The sequence below is a fragment of the Onychomys torridus genome, chromosome 11, assembly GCF_903995425.1.
Source record: "Onychomys torridus chromosome 11, mOncTor1.1, whole genome shotgun sequence".
In the NCBI taxonomy this organism is placed as follows: Eukaryota; Metazoa; Chordata; class Mammalia; order Rodentia; family Cricetidae; genus Onychomys; species Onychomys torridus.
The window spans coordinates 28,600,466-28,623,037 of NC_050453.1; the positions used below are offsets into that span (position 1 = coordinate 28,600,466).

Genomic DNA, 22,572 nt, shown 5'->3' on the forward strand with positions numbered 1-22,572 from the left:
AAAAAAAAAAAAGATTTTAATTCTGAATTATACTTGTCAAATCCTCAAATTTCCAAAAATTCACCAAATCTAGCAGTAGACCGAAATCATCACAATGAATTCTCTTTGAAGTCTTCCCTACCCTTCTCTTTGTGTGTGACTCTCCTCTCCTCTCCCTTTCTTTCTCTCGTCTGTCAAGTTCAAGAGCAGCTCAGATGCCATGAATTAAGTGAGGCACAAAAGGGAGAAAGGAGACCCTTTTGAAGAACAAAGGCCTCCCATTAGGCTGCCATGTTCTTTTCTGACCAAGAGTGCACCCTACACGGTCTCTATTGTTGTGTGCGTGCCCTGGACATAAGGTAAATAGAGTAGATCCTCATTACCTCACATCTTTCTCCCCTTCCTTCAGTGCCACACACAACCAGTGAAGCTGTAGGTCTTTGATATCTTAGGCATTCTTAATACAGTTGCTTTATGTCCTTTTAAAAACCACAGAGATTGAAATGGAATGGAGCGAGGCACACCAAGTAAAAACCCCACAAGAAGAGAAAATTAGCTGTTAGATAAGCTGCAACCCAAGAATCCAGGGCAGGTGGAAGGAACCAAAGACATATGGTATTATTCTATTCTGTGCTAGTCATAACTTTGATTTACATCGACTGTGGATTTGTAAGTTAGTTTTCCTTCTCTTTGTCCATGCAACAGAATAGGCAGATGTAACAAATGTCATTGCCGAGTGCAGTCTTTAAATGAGAACTTGCTGGTAATCTGCATGTTTACTCTTTGGTATCATGTACAAGACTTACTCTGTATTTTCATTGGAATTGAACTGACTTCAATTACTGTGTATTTTCATTGGAATTGAACTGAAGACTGGAAGGAAAAGCTTTAAGTGACAAATAGAGTTGGGGTAAACCATACAGAAATTGTTTTTTTGTTTTTGTTTTTGTTTGTTTGTTTGAGGCAGGATCTCATGTAGCTGAGGATGATCTTGAATACCCGATGTTCCTGCCTCCACTTCCCTATTGCTGGGGTTATAGGTGTGTGCAGCCATACCTGACTAGAAGTTGCTGCAAGTTCATGTTGTATACACTTGAGATAAGTCTGCTTATGGTACAGTTGTTTTAATATTGCTGAAAATGCCAGTTGCACTTATAAAGGAGTATGTGGTTCTTGATTACAGTTAACTATAGAGGAAAAGACCCTCAGTAACCAAGTGTGTTAGAATAGCTACAGGTCTCCTTATTCTACTGAAAAGATGGAGTACCTGATCACTGGAGGTTTTTATCCTTTGAAAGAAATTGAACAGTCAATAAATGGTTTGTGCGATTGTTAGGGAATAAAGAGATGGAAAGAATATCAGAACGATGAAGGATGTCTTTTTACTGTAATTTTAAAATAAAAAAACATTTGTTTTAATGTAGAAAAGAGTAAAAGTTGACCTTTCAGCAGCATAGAGAGTCTCTTTGTAATACTGAACTTACAGTAAGCAATTTGTGACAACATTACAGGCTATCTTGAACTCACTGTGCATTATGGGGCTGCCCTTTTAGGACTATAGATATGATTTAGTGAGGTTAAAAAAATTAAAGAAACCTTTTCTAGAAATAGTGACATTTTATTTTGAAATTTTTATGAGGTAAAATTGATGTTTTGACTTCTTTCCCTACATGACATTCACATTAAAACTACCAAACATATTTAACTTTTTTGTCCTAAATTTTTCATTACTATTAAAACCTGGCTTAATGTGATTGTGTGTGTGTGTGTGTGTGTGTGTGTGTGTGTGTGTGTTAAATATTTGAAAAAAATGTTTTGACCTTCTGCAAACCCTAGCTGTTGCTTTTTAAGAATCATGAACAGCCTCGTGATCTGAGGGCATAGAAGTAAGCTAGAGTCCTTCAGGTTATATACTTGGCAGCAAAGTAAAAGGGAAGAAGCCTCTCGCTTTGCCTTGTGTAGAAAATCACCGCTTCTGTTGGCTGTATGGAATGTCCTAAAGATGGAGCCGGGACTCTAAGAGGCAGGTAAGAGAGACTTGCTCTTGTCTTGCTTCTGCCTCTGGTGGCCCATTGGATTGCTTTGCTCCTTTTGTTATTTGGGATAGCATTTGTCTTCAGGAGAGACATGACAATCACACACAGATCGCTGAACTCTGGTGCCTTCACCGATGCTGTTCTGCTGGATTCACGGAACAGTTTTGATATGGGTACATTTAAGCATTTGCTGTTGAGAGATGGAGAGTGAAATCTCATTCTTTAATTGCATGCTCCATCTCCTGCCGTCACATTTCAAGAACACAGTTTTGCCTCTACCATACAGCCTGTCACTAAACCCTTGCTGTCTCTCTTTGCTAATCTGAAAGTCCCTGCATGAGAGCCTGCACATCCATGCAGTTCATATGTGTAGGGTTACTGCTATGAAATAATTATGACTCCTCTCTCCCAGGGGTGGTTGTTAGAACTTTCAGAGTTAGTATTGATTTTAACATTTTATGTATTAGACTATAAATTAAGCTGAACTTACATTGTTTTAAATAGTTTAACATTTTAGAACCTTACAGCTTTAAATTTAAAGGCATGTTAAGTCTTTAAAACATTTTATACCATTGTCCTATTATAACCTTAGAAAACAGAATTAGAAAAATCAAGTAAACAGTAACTTCTAAAGTAAGAAAGAGCACCTCAGAAAGTGGTGCTAGAAACAGTTTAGAGCAGTGGGTCAACTTTTCTTTATGAGCTTTCTTAGAAGCTTTTTGAAGAGTTGCTGGGGCGATTTTAAACATGAAATGTATTTGTGACTAAAACCTTCCTTCTCTGGCTGCCAAGGCCTCACAGGGGTCTCATTGTATAGAATTAAATGATGGTTGAAAGAGAAAGGGAATAATAAGATTGGTCAAACCTATATTTATTAAAAGATTGAGCATGAAAAGATTTGAAGCCTTACAGTAGTTCAAGGTAGTAGGATTTATCAAAAGTTGAGATGGGCGGCTTCTCCCCCCCCCCATGGATAGATTTTGATTTAAAAGCATTCATGCTGTGCCCTAGGGAGAGAGATGTACAAGGACAGGAGCTATGTAATGAAATGATGACTTAAGAAAGTTTTCTTGAAACATGTATAACGGGAATGGAAAAAAGAAATTAGTGAACTGTCAAGAGGGAAACAATTTTTATTTCCTAAGGCATTGATGAGGACACAGGAGGGCAATGATCCTTATGCTGGTTTCACATACTCTCTCTGTATTTACTTGGTCCAGAGGTGAGGGTCGGTTTTATGTTTTCAGCTTGTAAAAAATTCGGAGAAACAAGATTTTATGGCATATTAAAATTGTTTTTAATCAAAGTGCTAATAGGCATAATTAAATTTGTCTTGAATCAAAACACAGAAATACTCATTTGTGTATGTATTGTCTTTGGTACTTCTAGCTGCTCTTGGGCTGCAGTGATAGCATGCAATAGTTGTGCCAAAGACTATATGGCCCATAAAAGCTAAATATTATGTTTTATTTCTTGACACTTTAGAACTTTGCTAGTCATAGAAATGTAGTGTAGCGTGTTTTCTAAAACTAGTAGTTTTGGGCCATTAATGAAATCCTTTATATTTGCTCATCAGGAATACATCTTTGCCCATTAAATAATTTCATTATTTCTACACAGTACCTGACAAGTCAATATTATGTTTTTGTTCTGATAATACTCCCTCCCTTGGTTGAGGGTATTTTTTCTTTTTTTTTCCTTTAGAGATAGACTCTCCATAGATAGCCCAATTTGGCCTTGAGCTCATGAAACACACACCTGCTTCACACAACTCTTAGCTTCCCAGTGCTTGGATTATAGGTGTGAGCTATTACACTTGACTTGAGGGTGGAAAGTAATTAGTATTTAATTAGATTCTCTCATTTGAATTGTAAAAAAACAAACAATTTTCAGAAGTCAGTCTAGTTTGCTGTTGCAGGTCTACTGAGAATTTTGTAGCTCTATCTTTATCAGCACTTGGGAAAGTTAAGAACTTGAACATCACAATTGCTATTCGCTGTTTGGAAAAGCTTTTGCTCCATGTGAGCAAAGTACATTGAGGTGAGCAGTTAGTCTTTCTCAAAAGTACTAGAACTTCCAAAAGGTGTAATTAGGGGCTTTAAAATATAAAGTGAGGGCTGTCAAGATGACTCAGTGGTGAAAGTGTTTGCTGTCAAGCCTGACTACTGAGTTGGTTCCTCAAACTCACTGGTAGAGGGCAGAATCAACCTTTGCAAGTTGTCCTCTGCTGTCCACCTGCTGAGCCTGGTGCACCACACCATGAATAAATGAGTAATCTGTAAAGAAGATGTACTAAACGGTCACAGTTGAAACATACACTGTAAACACTGGCTTATCTTTCTCTAGGTCTTCAGGCCAGCCAGAATGCACTGCCTTCCCTGTCATACAGAATTGGGACAATTGTTAGGACTAACAGGGAGTGCGTGTACTATTCTGAATGAAAACTTGGGGGTAACTTCTGTTAGGATGTGTTGAGTTGCCTGAGTGAAGGGAGTAATGAGTGCACAAGAATTTGAACTTCTAGTCTGTTTCTTTAATTTTTTTTTTTTTTCAATCAAGCTTCACCTGCTTCGACAATACAAATGAGAGATTTACAATATGGAGTGAGGAGCTGGAGTGTTTGCCTGACAGATAAGAAGAGCAGCTGCTGCTCTTTGTATGACCGGAGTTTGGTTCCCAGCATCCACATCGCCTGTAACTCCAGTTCCAGAGGATCTGACACCCACTTCTGGCCACCCACAAACATGTGTCTTGCACAAACACTAATAAAAACCTTTAAAAATAGAGCAGAAGAAATTATTAGGTGTAACAGAAGTAGAAGACCCATAGTTAAAGTGTTGATGTTTTTTTTGCCTTCTCCCCTTTCCTGAAAAACCAAGCCTGACCATATTGTTTATGATTGAATGATCTCTGTATGCAAAACCAGAAGCTGCAACCAGTGATTAAACAGATTCATTCTGGGTGAATGACCTGCTACTAACTAAAAATGAGACTTCTTTCATAGAGCTAGGTTTTCTCAGCCCTTATCATATCCAGACAGTAACAAGAGTGATAAAGTAGTGATTTCTTTGACTTTACAGTGGCTACTTTATATAGATTTAAGGATTATTCTGTAGAGGACTTTCGTTTATGTGTAAATATGTTTCCAGTTACCGTGGTGGTTTTCATGAGAAATGTCCCCATAGACTCAGGTACTTGACCACTTAGGCCCCAATTGGTGCTGTTGGGAGTTGGTACAGTCTTGTTGGAGGGAGTGACCACCCGTTCAGGAAGTACAGTGAACACTGATTTACACAGACCTCTCCTCCTTTGACACCCCGACCACACTCTTTCTGAAACTGCCCTCCCTGGAAGATGAAATCATGCCCTCCCTGTTTCCTCTCATCTCCTTGGTAACCTCTATTTTGTCTCCCTTAGTTGTCCTTAGATGCTGGATTCATGAAGGCTTGATTCTAGGACTCCATTCCGTTTCATTCTACAACCTAGTGTATTTATGCTCTTGGCCTCAGTTACTGTTTGCAGATACTACTTGGTGTTTTCTTGTGTCCTGTATTTAGTGAAGAATATTATATTATTCATGCCCAAATCTGTGCCCTCTCTTATCCTAGCATAGGTAACCGTTCTCTCCCTCCTGGAGCACCTGAGGCATACCTGTAACCCTCTTGTAACTTGTCTATACTGAAGCAACAGTGTTTTATGTCAAGAAAGGACGAATTTAATCACCCTTAGGATTAGGCAATTTAGGTGATACGTCCGTTTCCACTTCTTCAGCCTCACCTCTGTCTCCTGTCTCTACTTCAGCCACTTAGGCCCGGGTCCAGATTCTTACAGATACCCTGCTTTGACCTTCCACCTCTCTTTGCCAAGTCACTTGTTATTTTATTCTTTTTTTGTTTGTTTGTTTTGTTTTGTTTTTTTGAGACAGGGTTTCTATGTGTAGCTTTGTGCCTGTCCTGAAACTCACTCTGTAGACCAGGCTGGCCTCCAATTCACAGAGATCCACCTGGCTCTGCCTCCCAAGTGCTGGGACTAAAGGCATGTGCCACCACCGCCTGGTGTTATTTTATTCTTTACATCTCAACACAAAGACAATTTCCATACAGAAACTGCTTCTCCAGTGATTCCGTGGGAAGTCTCTCTCTTCATAGACTTTGTCAGTGTTCTGTATATCTCTGTGGTGGGGCTGAAAACTGAAGAAGGTTGGGTCTGGTGTGTTTTATTCACTGTTGTATCCTCAGTACCTGGCACATGGTAGACAGTTTATAAATGATGATTTAATAACTCTAGTTTGACTTTATCTGTGTACTCAGGGTCTCTATCATGGGTCTATACATTTTACTTTCAGGGAATTTAATTATCTGTGTAGGCCTCAAAGATGAATGTCATGTGATGCAATTTTGAAACTAAAAGTCAGGTAAAACCAAACAGTTCCAGAACTGGAAATATTTATTCAGATCATCTGGGAACTCCATTCTTTCTGTTTTTACCTGTTGTCTAAAAGAATTCAGGCTGATATAGAAGTTTTGCTTTAATTTAGCAAACATTTGAGGGTCTGCAATATACTAAACATTTTGCAGTCTTTACATGCTTTTCTCCAACCTTCTATTGATCTTTCTATGGTAATAAATTTATTTGTAAATCACCTGGGTACACACTTGTAAATTTGGATGTATCTTTTTGAGTAAAACACTTTTTGTTTGGTTTCGTTTTCTGAGGGGATTCTTGGTATACAGCCTAGTCTGGCCTTCCACTTGTAGTTAGAGTATTCCTGCCTGGCCCAGTCAGGACAAATCTCTCTTACCCGCCAGTCCCACAGTCACTCAGACCCAACCAAGAAAGCACACAGAAACTTACATTGTTTAGAAACTGTATGGCCGTGGCAGGCTGCTTGTTATCTACTTCTTCTCTCTTAAATTAACCCATTTCTGTTAATCTATATTTTGCCACATGTCTTGTGGCTTACCAGTGTCTTTACATGTTGCTTCTCATGGCGGCGGCTGGCGGTGTCTCCCTCCAGCCTTCTACTTCCCAGAATTCTCTACTCTCTTATCCCGCCTATACTTCCTGCCTGGCCACTGGCCAATCAGAACTTTATTTACACAGAGCAATATCCACAGCACTTCCCCTTTTCTTTTTTTTTTTAAGGAAGGTTTTAACTTTTATATAGTACAATTACATATAACAAAACAATTATCAAGCAAGAATTACAGTTACATTATTAAAGAAGATATCCTATCTATCTTATATTTGTGAGTCTAAGGTAATATTTTTAACTTATCTTTTATCATAATTGAGGAAATTATAACTATCTAGTCTTCAACCACATCAAAGACCTCAGAAGGATATAATATTACCTGAGAACCGGGAGAAGGATGCAAGCAACTTTCGGGAGTCTTGCAGGGTAGACAGAGACAGCTGGCAGCCTGGACAGTCACCTAATGTTCCTTTGTAAAGTTGGGACATCTGTCTTCAGCCCACAGGGCTAGAGTCTCTCCGTCACTTCTCTCAGTGTCCTGTAGAATGTCTGGCAGTTTCCTCTGCGAAGCAGGAACCTGAAGGACCATTTTGTCAAGCAAAGTTCAGTGCACCTTTCTATAGGTCCTGCATGTCCAGTTGATCGAGCAGTCCAGGCAAGAACAGTTTCTTGCCCAAATGGCTATTTTTGCCAAGGTGAAGATAAACTCCATATGAAGTGTCTTCAATGCCCATCCTCCTCTCTGAAGTAAATTGGTGCTGCCAGGAGCAGACATGTCTCACTGTCCAGAAAGTCTAAATATTAAAAATATTTTAAATGCCATATTCTGTAGGTCTTTGAAGTATTTGAAGATTACCTATCTATCTGAAATATCTCTATGTATACCTAGAAGACTTAACTAACATGGCTATGAGTATGATTATCACAGATGATTAATTATTAATCTATTTTTAATTATCCATTACAATTTTAAATAAGCTATACAAACACAATACCTTAAATACGAGTAGAAATATATACATAGTATAACAAAATTAACTTTAAGTTTGTATTAATAGACTAAAATCTATACCAATGTAAAACATTTTAAACAAGTTGTTGCTCTTTAGAAGTAAGTTCCCTAATCTACCCTTTCATCCTATTATATCTATATCATATTCCCCTTTCTTCTTTAGAAAGAGATCTCATTTATAATCAACCTGCTTTAAAGAAAAATATTGGTTTTTTTCTGTCCCACACCAGAGGGCTCTTCTGATTTGGGACACAAGAATCTCTTAACCTTTTCTTTTAGCAATATGTCTGGGTTTAGAGAAGGAGTGAGCCAATTCCATCTCCAAAGCCAGCTTGATAATTTTGGGAATGTGGGCGTAGTTTCTCTTACTACTTCCTGCTGGAGGGGGCGCTGTATCTTATGGGGAAATAAAGAAAATTTTAGGATTATAGAGTAGTCCATTAGGGTGAACCTCTGAGCCAGTTGCCTTGAAACCATTCTGGATGTCAGATCATCTGGGCCATGGTGTCATTGGAGACCTTTCAGGTGGTCTTGGTTGATCAAACCTGATATATCTTAATCTGGAACAAATCCACAGCCTCTGGCTTTCTGTGGAAACAAAAGCAGAGACTCCTTTCCAAAGCAACATATCCTTATATCCAAATTTTGAAGTCAAGGTACCTTTAAAATTTACATTTTTGTTTAACTCAACAGCTTTTACGATCAAATCTTTTTCTGTGGTTAAAAATCCCAAAGACAACATAAACCAGATTCTCTGTGTAATATCCATCTTTATAAGACTGAAACACCACTGTGGCTGCTGGCTCCGCCCACCTCAGCTTCCAAACAGGGCGGTGGTACAGTTTACCGCCAGCTCTGGGTCTGGAGCCATGTGTGTACCATCAACTATCAGAAGCAGTTCTATCAAAGCAGCGCATAGCCCAGAAATCCCCCCCCCCCTTTTTTTTCTAACTCGCAAAGGCTAAATCCACCATGCTGTAGAGTAAAGTGTCGCTTGTACATTCCTCATTCCTGCCACACTGCAGGTCAGACGCATACGCCCGGAACCCGCCACAGTAGCTCAAACCGGCAGGCTGCCGCTAACTTGAGGGAGCCAACTAGGAAGCTGTTTTTAACTCCATCTTAGAATCTTTTTTCTCAGGTTTTAGGTGGAAATTCTTGCCCCACGTTGGACGCCATTTGTAGTTAGATTTTCCTGCCTGGCCCAGTCAGGACAAATCTCTCTTACCCGCCAGTCCCACAGTCTCTCAGACCCAACCAAGAAAGCACACAGAAACTTACATTGTTTAGAAACTGTATGGCCGTGGCAGGCTGCTTGTTATCTACTTCTTCTCTCTTAAATTAACCCATTTCTGTTAATCTATACTTTGCCACATGTCTTGTGGCTTACCAGTGTCTTTACATGTTGCTTCTCATGGCGGCGGCTGGCGGTGTCTCTCTCCAGCCTTCTACTTCCCAGAATTCTCTACTCTCTTATCCCGCCTATACTTCCTGCCTGGCCACTGGCCAATCAGAACTTTATTTACACAGAGCGATATCCACAGCATCCACTCTTAATTGTCCTGCCTAGTCTCCCAAGTGTGGGAACTACAGATGTAAGTGAGCACTTTACAAAGACAAAGATCACTTTAAAAAGCCTGACTATTAGATAGGTAAGTTTCTGAGACGGTGGCTGTGCTTTTGCTTTGCTTTGCTTTCTGCTGTGGTGGAAGTGACTTACGGAAGGACAGGTTTGTTTTGGTTCACAGTTTGAAGGCACAGTCCGTGGCAGGGAAGTCATGGCAGCAAGTGCAGGAGGCGCTGGTGACATCATATCCACAGGCAGGAAGCTGGCATTAAGCTCCTTTCTTTTTATTAGTCTGGGATTCTAGCCTATGGAATAGTGCTGCCACAGGTGAAGGATACTTTAAAATTCACCTGATCTAGAAAATCCCGCCCAGACATACCCAGAGTCTTGTCTCCTTGATCATTCTGAATCCTGTCAAGTTCCCAGTCAGTGTTATCTCTCATGGCATTCTAAAGATAGTCAGTGTTGTTGAAACAAGGTTGATGGCTCTGTGTTCTTTTTCCTCTTCACCATAATGGTACAGAATATACATAAGGCTGACAGGGCCTAATGAACATGTAGGGTACTTCCCTGTTATCTGGTGGTAGGTATGGTGTAAAACTGATTTTAAAAAAATGATGCATTGGGGCTGGAGGATGGCTCAGAGGTTAAGAGCACTGGCTGCTCTTCCAAAGGTCCTGAGTTCAGTTCCCAGCAACCACATGGTGGCTCACAACCATCTGTAATGAGGTCTGGTGCCCTCTTCTGGCCTGCAGGCATACATGCTATATACATAATAAATAAATAAATCTTAAAAAAAAATGATGCATTGATGAAGAAATCCAGTGTTTGTTTTACTGACTTCTGCCCTTGATTGTAAACAGGATCTGTTAGAAGCTAACAATACAGATTTATGCCAACCCATTTCTTTTTCTTACAGATGTTGTATTCTCCATGATAGAATGAATATTAGGGTTGGAGGAATGACCCACCCTTGCAGCCCACATAAATATGGAAATACTTGATATTTTAGTTATTTAAAAAAACATGAGAAAGATTTTAGAGATGATAAGGGATAGAACTTAGTGCAAGAAGAAGTGGAGTTCTAGGTAGAGGGAATTATAGTCTAAGTGGCCCAAAGAGAACAAATGCATGATGGGATTGAGGGGCTAAGGGAAAAATTTGTAGCTGGGCTGCTGGTCCAAAATGAAGAAAAAGTGCTTAGTGGGAACCAGAAACAGTAAGAACTATCCTGGCAATAATGTGAAAGAAAGCTGTAAATTTGTGATATAAAAAAATAATAAAGCTAAACTGGAATAGCAGTTAAGAGCACTTACTGTTCAGTCACGAGGACCAGAGAATCCCAGCAGGCATGAAACAAGACAGGCATCCCGCAAAGGGCTGGAGCTCCAATTCTCTAGTGTTGTCTTTTGACTTGTGTGTGTGCACTGCTGTGCATACTCACACACACACACACACACACACACACACAGGGGTGGGGTGGGGTGGGGATAAAACCTTTTAAAAATGACGTTTGTTGCCGGGCGGTGGTGGCGCACTCCTTTAATCCCAGCACTTGGGAGGCAGAGCCAGGTGGATCTTTGTGAGTTCGAGGCCAGCCTGGGCTACCAAGTGAGTTCTAGGAAAGGCGCAAAGCTACACAGAGAAACCCTGTCTTGAAAAAGCAAACAAACAAACAAAAAAATGACATTTGTTTCTGTTGGCCTGTGATGACAAAAGTGAACATGCCGAGGAGCACAGCTGCTGGGTGTCTGAGCTATTTTTAAAGAGTCTGTTTACTTGTTTAGGCTTTATTTTTTTCCCTTTTATTTTTCAGGGGCCATTTGTTTTGTAAATAGTTAATTTTTTCTGTATGTAATTTTATTTTATGTTCATTGGTGCTTTACCTGCATGTATATCTGTGTGAGGTTGTCAGAAGCCCTGGAACTGGAACTACAGACAGTTGTGTGAGCTAGTGTTCTTAACCACTGAGCTATCTCTCTAGGCCATAACTAGTCTATTCAATTCCCTTAGAAAGTGGAAAAATAGTTGACCACTTCCCACTAATGAACATGTTGTAATGCTCTTAACAAAATGATTCCTGTAGTCATTCCTGTGCCAGTGTGGCCAGAATTGAAAGTGTGAACTACTGTGATCATTAGCTTTAAAAAGAGAATCTTTCACATTGACATTAGGGTTTTACAGTCCTTATTTTGTTAAACAGAGAAGTCAAGGTTTGTTATAGACCAGTTTTCCTTTTCATTGAAGTGATGTTAGTTCAGACTACTGTGGATCTTTGACCCCTCTCAGCAAGTATGTCCCTTTCCTGGTCTCTTCGTGGGGGCAGCCTTACCCGCTTCCTTGAGTTCCTTTCCCTCCAGTTTGTCCTCCTTTCCAACACTTTCCTTGAAATAAATTATGCTAAATCCAGTTTAGATTTCAAACAGTCCTCAGGTTAATAGCACTTATTGTCTGTATGTGCTTGATAATATGCTGTGTTGTACCAATTAAAGAAGAACACGTGGGATTCATGTGTATTAAGTACTTTAAAATGCCAGGTAACAACACAGCCCGATTTTCAAAGGCAGCAAATTCAAAGTGCCCTGTATTCTCATCAGCAAACTAAATACTTTTAAATTTCCATCCTCCTGGGAGGAGAGCAAGGCGTTCAGTCTTCATTTGGCTCGGGTTTATTTTAGATGAAGAAATGTAAGTTACACAGTTCTCTCAAGGTCATTTATAAACCAATCTTACTTTATATTGATGTAAAGTATTTGGGAGTGCTTAGCCCAGTAATAAAACACATAAAATTGTCTAAATAAGACAAAAGGGCAAAAAACAAAAAACTATAGTGTACAAGTTTAAAACTGTTTGGGAGAAAAATAATCCATTTTATATCTAAGATGTTGGTTTTCAAGCAGTTACCAGAGAAGAGAATCTCCAGGGTGGAGAAGTGGCTCAGCAGCAGTTAAGAGCAGTGGCTGCTCTGCAGAAGACCTGAGTTCAGTTCCTAGCCCCCACATGACAGCTTACAAACAGCCTAGAAAATGGTAGTTTCAGTTCTAGGGGATCCAGTGCTCTTTTCTGGCCTCAGGGGCACTTCATAGTGCACATACATCCATGGAGGCAAACACTCATAACATATAAAACAAAATATTTTTTATTTTAAAGGATGATTTAAAAGTTGTCATATGTTTTGAAGATAACAGATTACTATACCATGGCCAAAAGTGGGTATAGTGGTGTATGCCTTTAATTTCAGCATTTGGAAGGCAGAGGCAGGTGAATCTTTTGAGTTCAGAGGTGCGAGCCTTGACCAAGACTAGTTCTGGATTTTAAGAGAATGATTATGAAACAACATAGTTTCTACACTTGCATCAAAATGATCAGCATAGCCGGGCGGTGGTGGTGCCCACCTTTAATCTCAGCACTTGGGAGGCAGAGGCAGGAGGATCTCTGAGTTTGAGGCCAGCTTGGTCTACAGAGCAAGTTTCAGGATAGGCTCCAAAAGCTACACAGAGAAAACAAAACAAACCAAACAAAAACGATCAGTATGTATTATATGTGGCATTATTTGTGATGCTTAAATAACTCTTTACTGAAAGAAAAGTCGAGAAACAGGATACTTAAGGAACCAGGGGATTGAAAGAATCCAAGAACGTCAAACTGGATGTTATAAGGGTTTTGTATGTTTTAAGCATTCATTGAGAGAGTACTTACTTAGGAACAACTGTGTCCTAGGCTTTGTTGGGAATCAAAATGCTATCTCTGTCCCAGAGAACACCAGTCTGTACAAACCATTATCTCACTTCTATGGGGGGTGGGGATGCAAACCAAGCCTTGAGATTATATATGGTCTCTTCAGTCTTAGTCTTAAAATATTGGGTAGGTGGTACAGATGCAGTTACTTGTCAACAGTTGGTCAACAAGATAATGTAGGACTAAGAACAGGTTCTAGAGATCTGACATCCTTCATCTCTGTCTCAGTTGCCTTGTCTATAATTTGAGCTTTCTTGAGATGGTATGCAGAGTTACTGGTCCAGAGAGTAGGGGCTCAATGAATGTAGTTGTTAAAGAATAAACTATTAGACAAATGAAGGACATTAAAGCCAGCTCAACAATTGAAAACAACTGCAGCATGTTGTTAGGCAAATTATTGGCAAACTAAAGACCTGATTAAGTAGAAATTGTGTACTGTAGAGTACTAGCCATTAACATGTAAATATTCGTGATTTTAGAAGATTGCTTATACTACCTGAGATTTTAATGAAGTTTTAGGAGAGTTAAGCAACAAAAGATTGGTATGCTGACCTTGAAAGGGCACTCTAGGAATTAGAGTTAGGGAGTCTGGCTGGAAGGGAAACAGGGAGAGGGCTAAGCAAGTAGGGATGTCTAGAGCAGTACTCTGAACTGAAAACGGCATTGATGCTTTAGAGACATTCTTGTTTTTTCCAGATGACATTGTAGGTTTCTTAGATTGTCCTCTAACTCCTGGGCTAAGGTCCATTCCTCCTGTCTCAGCTTCCTGAGTAGTTAGGAATACTGGTGCCTGGCTTTGGAGGAGGCTTTGTTTTTTGAAATGACCATAGTTGGAGAAAAGAAGGTCACTAATAAGTTTTAGTGGTTTGATACTCTACATCCTACAATACACAAGAGAAGCCCCCATATCCACAAATATGCTCTAAAATTTTAATAATGCTAAGGTTAAGAAATGGTGGTTAATGCTGGCTGGGTAAAATAGAGGCGACCAATGGAAACCTACATTTATATTATTGTCATCTCATCTACCTTCAATAAACAAAGATATGAGTACAAATTAACTCAACCATGTTTAGCTCAGCATGGTACATGTACATGTTTTCCTAAAACAGAAGTTCTACCTGCTCAGCATTGTCTTTCCCCATGCAAACTAGATGATAAATGTAGCCAACTTTGCTATAATTTCCCATGTGTTCTGCATATGTTCTCTGCCTCCTGGAAGTAGAACATTGTAAAGAGCATTTGTTTAAAGTAGATATTACAATAAAATTCTTAATAGCAATCTTCTGAATATCTGTATATCACTAGGTAACTGATTAATAAAATAGTATATTTAAGAAAGCTTTGTTTTATTTGATTGAAGAAAGATAGGAACCTGAAGACTAAGATATTCTTGGCTTTCAAGTGGAGACGGAAGAAAACTGATATGGTCAGACTCTGCTGTAGGTGTTTTTGATCAGTCTACCTAGTACTCTTTTCTCTATTTTCATATGTAGATGGCAATAATAAAAGAAGTTACATGGCTGTTCTTGTGAGAGGAAACTAGTTAGTGTCTGTCCGACTCTTAGAATAGTGTCTGCCATAAGCTTTATCTTGTGCAAACCTTATTCATCATAAACATAGGTGGGATTGAATGTCTGTTTTACTTACTCCCTCTTCCACTGTGTTATAAACAGTTTTTTAAAGACAGGAACTGGAGCCAGGCGGTGGTGGCACACGCCTTTAATCCCAGTACTCGAGAGGCAGAGTCAGGCTTGTGAGTTCGAGGCCAGCCTGGTCTACAGAGCGAGATCCAGGACAGACACCAAAACCCTGTCTCAAAAGACAGGAACTGAATTGTTTGTTTAAATGTTACTAAAATATATATATTCAGCATTATAAGTCATTGGTATTTTACTAAGTCCACACTGTGACCATTTTTTATAAAGCCCCTAAACTAGAAATGAGTTTTGTTTTATTTTATTTTATTGTGACAGGGTTTCCTAGTGAGGCCAAGACTGTCCTGTATCTCACTATGTTGACTTCAAACTTTCAAGTGTTGAGATTATATACCTGATTCACCAGGACCACTTTTAGTTTTTTATGTTTTTAAAGTTTAAAAAAAAAAAAAGGGCAAGGTGATTACATGGCATATTATGAGCCCACAAGGCCTAAAATAGTTACTATGTGTAATTATTTCTCAGAAAATGCTAGCTAGCTACTTGGGAATGTTGATGCTTTTATAGCATGGCAGTTTGCCAATGAATGTTAGACTGAGAAATAGTTGTTCGGTGAGAACTGGAGTCAGAAAAGGATTGTGGATATTACTGACAAGAGAAGGGAGTCTGCAGTTGTGAATATTGGTGATTGTTTACAAGAAAAAAAAAGCAGTAGTAACACTAGAAGTATCAAAACCAGTGGAATCCAGAATGGATGTCCTCATTTGGCAAATGGGATTAGGAATGTTTTGGGCCCTTTATTTTTCTGTTGTGTTTAAAAAATCAGACTCAAGAATGATGCTCAGATTCATAGTTGTCAACATGATAGAAGAACAAGATAGAGTTTGCTGGTTTCAGTAGTTGGCAAGGATGAAAAATTTCAAGTAGTGTTCCATATTTTCAAGATTCGGGGGTTTTAAATGTTTTTAAATTGTGTGTGTGTGTGTGTGTGTGTGTGTGTGTGTGTGTGTGTGTGTGTGTGTGTGTTTAGGTAGGTAGGTAGATATGCCATGGCACAGTTGTGGAGGTCAGAGGACAGCCTTAGCCTTAGTTCTCACCTTTCACCTTGTTCACTGTTTTGTATTCCAGACTAGCTGGCCCATGAACTTCTGGGAATGCTCCTGTCTCTACCTCCCATCTTGCTTTAGGTATATTGAACACGCTGCCATGTGTCAGCTTTACGTGGGTTCTGAGACTTGATCTCAGGTCTTCATGCTTATATGACAAGCACTTTACCCATTGAATGAATCATCTTTGTAGTTCAGTGTTCTGTATTTAAGATCAGCATGTGAAAAGTCATTGTTCTTTAAAATTGAATGTGTGTGGGTGTTTTTCATACATGCATGTCTGTGCATCACATGAGTGCCTGGTGTCAGTGGAAGCCAGAAGAGAGTGTTAGATCCCTTGGAACTGGAGTTACAGACAGTCGTGAGCCACCATGGAAGTACTGGTAATTGAATCCAGGTCCTCTGGAAGAGCAGTCAGTGCTCTTATCCACTGAGCTATCTCTTTTGGTCCCCGAGTATTCTGTAGTTAAAGATTTTATTTGTGTGTGTGTGTGTGTGTGTGTGTGTGTGTGTGTGTGTGTGTGTGTGGAGAGGGAGAGAGAGAGAGAGAGGGAGAACGAACACACACACTCGTGTTCAGATGCACAAGTATGTTTGCAAAGTCCAGAAGAAGGTGTTGGATTCCTAAGAGCTAGAGTAACAGGCTTTTGTGGAACACTGGGCTTGTTATGTGGATGCTGGGATCTAACTTTAGTCCTCAAGATTGATTAGCAAGTGCTCTTAACCACTGAACCACCTTTCTGGCCCTTTTCTATATTTAATGAAGCATTCCTCCGTCCCTTATGTTATGAAGGAGAGGGTCCTCACTGCTATTTAATAAACAATAAGAACAGTGTAAGTGGCTAATTGTATTTATCTTTATAATAAACAATAGTAAATGCTTTTAACCAGTTTCATTCTGCCATGTAAATTTGTGGAGATAGTGAAGTTTCAGTTAAAGCAAATCCAAACCAGATTCTTCAGTATTTATTCCTATCTGCCTTCTAACCTATTGTATTTTTTGTTTTTATCCAAAATGTGTTTATTGGGATGGTTCCCCGCTCATCTTTTTTTTTTCTTTCTTTCTTTTCAGAGCCGAGGACTGAACCCAGGGCCTTGCACTTGCTAGGCAAACGCTCTACTACTGAGCTAAACCCCACCCCCTCCCGCTCATCTTGAATCAGGTGTTTTCAGTGCTGCTTCCTTCCGAAGGAGCATCCTTCTGTCAGCCTTGCTTTTCTGCCTGTGGGCTGGCAGGACAGTGGACCGTGGTGATCTTACAGCATCCTGGGCATTTCACATCCATAAAGTAGGAATTGGGGCTCTGCACCAGGCGCTTTTTCTTGTGTTTCCTTTTTTCCTCTTCTGGAGAGGGACAAAGGAGATCCTTTACAAGAGGCATGTTCTTAGGGAGGTCGTCACTGCCGGAAAGCCTCTAACCTATTTTTAGTTTAGGGTTCTAGGATAATTTTTCTTCCTTCATTTTTATTTCCTTGATTAATGATTTCAACTTTCTACCAGTTTTTAAAAACGATATACATCTCCAAGCTAATATCTAAATTGTATTAAATATTGATAGTTTTTTTATTAATTAGAAATTAGGTTGAATGTTTCTAACCTGAAGAGGTGTCCATGGAGTGTTCAAAGCAGCTTTTTTATTTCATAGATTGATTGTTTTACTTAAAAATGATTAAAAGTTGTTAGTAGTTGAATGAGAAACAGCCTGGCGCTCTGGCTTTCACTTTTTTTTCCCAGATAGACCCTAATGCATCTCCTGTAGACCATCTGCACCTCTTCTGGTCTGGAGACAGAATAGGAAATCCTGTTCTTACAGAACATACCTTATGAGGATTTTTAATAATAATAGGCTTATTGTCTGTCTTATACTCAATTTATGCTCACATATTTTTCTTTATTTAGATATGAAAATCAAGCTATTTTAAATAACCTAGCAGCTATGGTGTTGGAATAAAAAGTAGTAGTTTTAAGTTAAAGATGGTGTGTTTTTATTCTGCCACTGGTGAATAGCATCTTTTTAAAGATAATCTGCTAGAATATCCTTTTTCTCACCTATAAAAACAATGAATAACTTCTCTATAGGGTTTTGTTAGTATTAGAAGGGGAATAGTTAAGCCTGTCCAGCATGGTGTTTGATACACCCAGTGTTCAATAAATATTTATCCTATTAAAAAACAAACAGCAGCAGTGTACTTTAGCTGCCTCTTTAGTGCTGGGATTAAAGGTGTGAGCCACCACCACCCAGCTTAATAAAAGCTCTAGAGTTGCAAAAACTCAGAATAAGGGGGAGGATAGCACAGTTTAAGCCTCATTCCCCTTAGAGGGATTATTTTATTCTCTAGTACCCTTGGCAAGTAAGTGTTTATACTCAGTTGCTTCTGAGTTTCTTCTTTGGGAAAGGCGTTGCGGTGGGGTTTCAGAGAACTTCAGAGTTGAATGAGGCTGTTAGGGGTTCCTGGAAGAAGTGGTAGTGGAGAAAAATATGAGTATTCAAAGTTTCATAACGGGAACCAGGTGGGACAAAGGAGAGGAGCAGGGCAGTTGCAGGAAGTCATGAATATGGATACTCCCATGAGACTGGATGAAGGAAGGTACAGCAGTAACGAAGAAGAAGCTTCCTGCAGTGTGACTTTCTATATCTATCAAATGAATTATTAAAAATGTAACTGGGATTTGATCAAATTTGCATCAGAAAATTATAGCAAAACAACTGGCAATAGAAGTAGATTTTTTCCCCTATGAACTTCAGATTGTTGTAAGTATGTAATTTACTATTTAATTAACTTAAAAATACTTTCCAAGGAGGAATGCAAAAGAACAAGTTGCAAAAATGACTAGGCAAATTTGGCAGAGAAATCATTTCTAAACAGGAAAAAAAGTGGTATTAAAATGTATATTTCTGTGGATTTGAAACAGAAATTTTAAAGAAATGAGTGGTAGATCTTGGGAAATTAATCAGATTAGTACTAGTGTTATAGATTTAAGTATGAATTTACTGGTGACAGTACTCTCAGCTTTTACATGCTCATTAGAAGACAGTTCTGAGTTTATTGTTTTTAGGAATATGTGCTAACCCTGGAGAAACACAGATATAATGGAATGGAGCTTGATGTTCTTCATGTGGCCAAGGGCATCACAGTCAGGAGGTACATAATGTCCTTTGTAGCTTTGGCTTCAGAAAAGGAGAAATTGCTAGAGAGTATTCTGTTTGTTCACTTGTAACTGTTGAGCCCAGATAGTCTGTGAAAACATTATATGGGATTTTATTAGCTGCCTTATTCAAAACCAACAGTGAGTGTTCTGCTCATGTTCTAATCTTTTAAACAAACCTTTAATTGTGGGCTTCACTCTAATGTGCTTGATTGAATATTTGTTGACTTTCTCAGAACCGTTTTTTTTTTTTTTTTTTCATTCATCCACAAATATTTTTGAGCCTCTCTCAGCTTCTACCACACATTTGAAATTGCTGTAGTAAATGAAACTACTACTGTTCTGTGCTCAGGGTGTTTTTGTTCTGGTGATGAAAAACAGAAATCAAACAAGTGTATACATCTTAACATTGTGAGAATGCAGAGAAAATAGAATTAGGTGAAATGAGTGACTTGGGTGCTTGGTTGGTTGAACAGAGTAAATATTAAGAGCAAGTCTTTCTGAGGGCGTGAAACACAGAGACTGAGATAGCCAGAATCCAACTTGCTAGTCCTCACTTCAATGACCAGAAATCGCAAAGGCCGTTCGGCGTCTGTGAATGAGTCTGGCTTACTTTCCTATGGTCTTAGGAGTGCTGAGAATAAATGTATATAAAATGTTCGATGAGGAACTATTTATTTATTTATTTATTTATCTATTTATTTATTTATTTGTTGGGTTTTTGGGGAGGGGGCAGGATTTCTCTGTGTGAACAGCCTGACCATCCTGGCACTCACTCTGTAAACCAAGCTGGTATCCAACTCACAGAGATCAGCCTGCCTCTGCCTCCCCAAGTGCTGGGATTAAATGTGTCCACCACCATGGTCCTGGCTGGATTTTTATTTTATAATGATATTAAAAAAACCACAACAGCTTTTCACAACTTAAATGCTTACCTTCCCTAAGGGTTGTGATTTACAATGCTAATTTCTATTCTATATTTGGCCAGGGGAACTCAATGCTACATTAAAACATTTGATCTCAAATGTTTGATTTGTTGGCTGTGTTTTATGGCCTATTCTTATTTAGACATTCTTAGTGGTACCACTGTATTGTAAAAGCATGAAGTATGTGTTAACTTTAACTGAAATAGACCAATGTTTTTACATAAGGAGGTAAAAGATAATACCAAAGAATCATAGTTTTTTAGACATAGAAGATAGTATAAAGACAAACCTATAGCCCCAAGCAATGTTAATAGAATTTAAACATAATCATTTCTTTAGAATAAACTGTACTTTATTGAGTAGCTAGTCATTTCTAGGTTTCTACACATGAGTTCTCTAAAAATGTATGAAAACATTTTCTATTTCTTGTTGAAACATAAGTGTGTGTGTACTCTTTCAGTGGAATTTTTACCCCCAATTTCCATTTTGAGAATTATTGGCAACTGTTATATCAGATTTACTCTGGAACACTGAAAAGCTGTTGAAATCTCTGTCATGGTTTTTGTGTAGTATGAAAATGACTTGAAAAGCCATAATTAAAATAGACAAGTTCTCTTAATACCCTGTTGACTCTGTTCCTTGGTATCTATCACCAAAGGTAGTATACTGTGATGGCATTGTGGAAGGCCAGATCAGGGATCCCCTTAAGGGTCATTGTGAATTTTTTGTTGTAATTGCAGAATGAGTGAGTTTGAATATGAAGTATATGGGAGATGTTCTGGGCTGCCCTTCTCTACAAAAGGTAATTCAGAAAGCATTTGTTGTGGCTGCTCTGCCGTTTTCATTTTGTTGAAAAGTAAGCATAAGTAGGCAGTGTTGCTTAGTGGATGTGCAGTGACATCAGGTTGACAGGATAGGATACTGAAAGATGATTGGTGGAAACCCGGAGGAAGGGCAGTGTTTATCCTGCTATCCTTTTGGAATTCATGTAAACTGACACTGAGACCAGATAGATGGTTAGCATTATTCCTAGGGAACCTAGCCTTTCATTTGAAAAATCTTCCAGTCTTTGCCCATTTCCTTTAAATTACAGGACTTTGATACGGTAACAAGTCTTTAAACTTAAAACCAAAATGGTCCCCCTTGTCTTAGTCTTCTCTGCTCTTGAATCTTTCTTGTAGTTCCTACTAAACCAAGCTTTTGGATCATGACTGATTTGTCCTAAGTCTTCGTTATCTGAAGCAGAACACTTCTTTGTATCAGAGTTATAGTTTCTTTGTATCAGAGTTATAGAACTTGATTACGTAGGATTTCACTCTTGTAGTTGTATGGATTTCATTAATAAGGTAAAGATACTTGGTCAGATACTGGAAGCCAACCAGGTGTACTAAGATAGACTTGACAGTTCAGCTAAAAATCTTTTAATCAATAAATAGAAATTTATAAACATTTCATGTGTTCATTTAAGAAAAAAATAGAAATGCTCCACCAACAGGTAGATAGTGAAAATGTGGTATATATACATAGAAGAATTCTACTCAGCTGTAAAGCAAAATGAAATTGCAAAAAAATTGTTAGATAGGGAATGTAGTATATTAATGAGGTAACCCAGACTAGACAAAAAATCACATGTTCTATGTCATAGGAAGTTCCTAACTTTGAATGTTTGTATGTGTGTGTATAAGGGATGTGAGAGTGAGCATAAGCCGTGAGACTAGCTGAGAGGTCACAAGGTGGGAAGAAGTGCCAAGCAGTGGGAAGAAGTGCTGAGGGCAGGGGATAGGACAAAAGACACAGTGACAGGGAAGCAAGTGGTAAGGAGGGTACAAGGGAGAAGAGAGGAGAGAGAAGGTGGGAAGCGACACAAAACACCCTTGGTTGGAAATACACCACAGGGAAACTTAATACTGTGTATGCTGATAATCTTGTTCAGAACCAGAAATAGAGGATGGTGGCAATAGCAGTCGGTCAAGACCATTGGCACACACTCAGGCTGGAATGCTAAGTGGGAGGGCTTTAGAATGATGAACATTGACACTTAACAGATGGTCTGATTTGAGGCAGGAAGAAGAGTCTGGGAATGTTTCCTGTTGATTCTTTATTGCTGTCTTAAGGCAGAGATAACCCAGGTGTAGGGTTCCTTCTTTTCCCACAAGAGTGGAGTAAGTGCTGACAATATATTCAGAGTAGAAATCAGAGTTGAATTCATTCCTTGGGAAAAACATTCCTTGAATATTTAGGTAAGACACACCTGCCATACAACTACCCCAGTTTTACAAAACAATATGGCAAGCAAAAGAAAGGAAATAAGTGTATTTTTTTTTTTTTCTTTCTCTATCTCCTGACTTGTATGTAAAGTCACCAGTCTGGGGCTCAGTGGGAGACCACTTCTGTTGTGTTGTATGAGACCCTAGGTTCCATCCCCCAT

The 22,572-nt window shown here is 39.0% G+C and overlaps 1 protein-coding gene and 1 pseudogene across 1 annotated transcript in view; one reads left to right on the forward strand and one right to left on the reverse strand.

Moving 5' to 3' along the window:
* Pou2f1 (POU class 2 homeobox 1) overlaps positions 1–22,572 on the forward strand; it is a 144,137-nt gene that overhangs the window by 36,135 nt on the left and 85,430 nt on the right. The window lies entirely within an intron of this gene.
* LOC118593196 lies at positions 17,241–17,452 on the reverse strand (annotated as a pseudogene).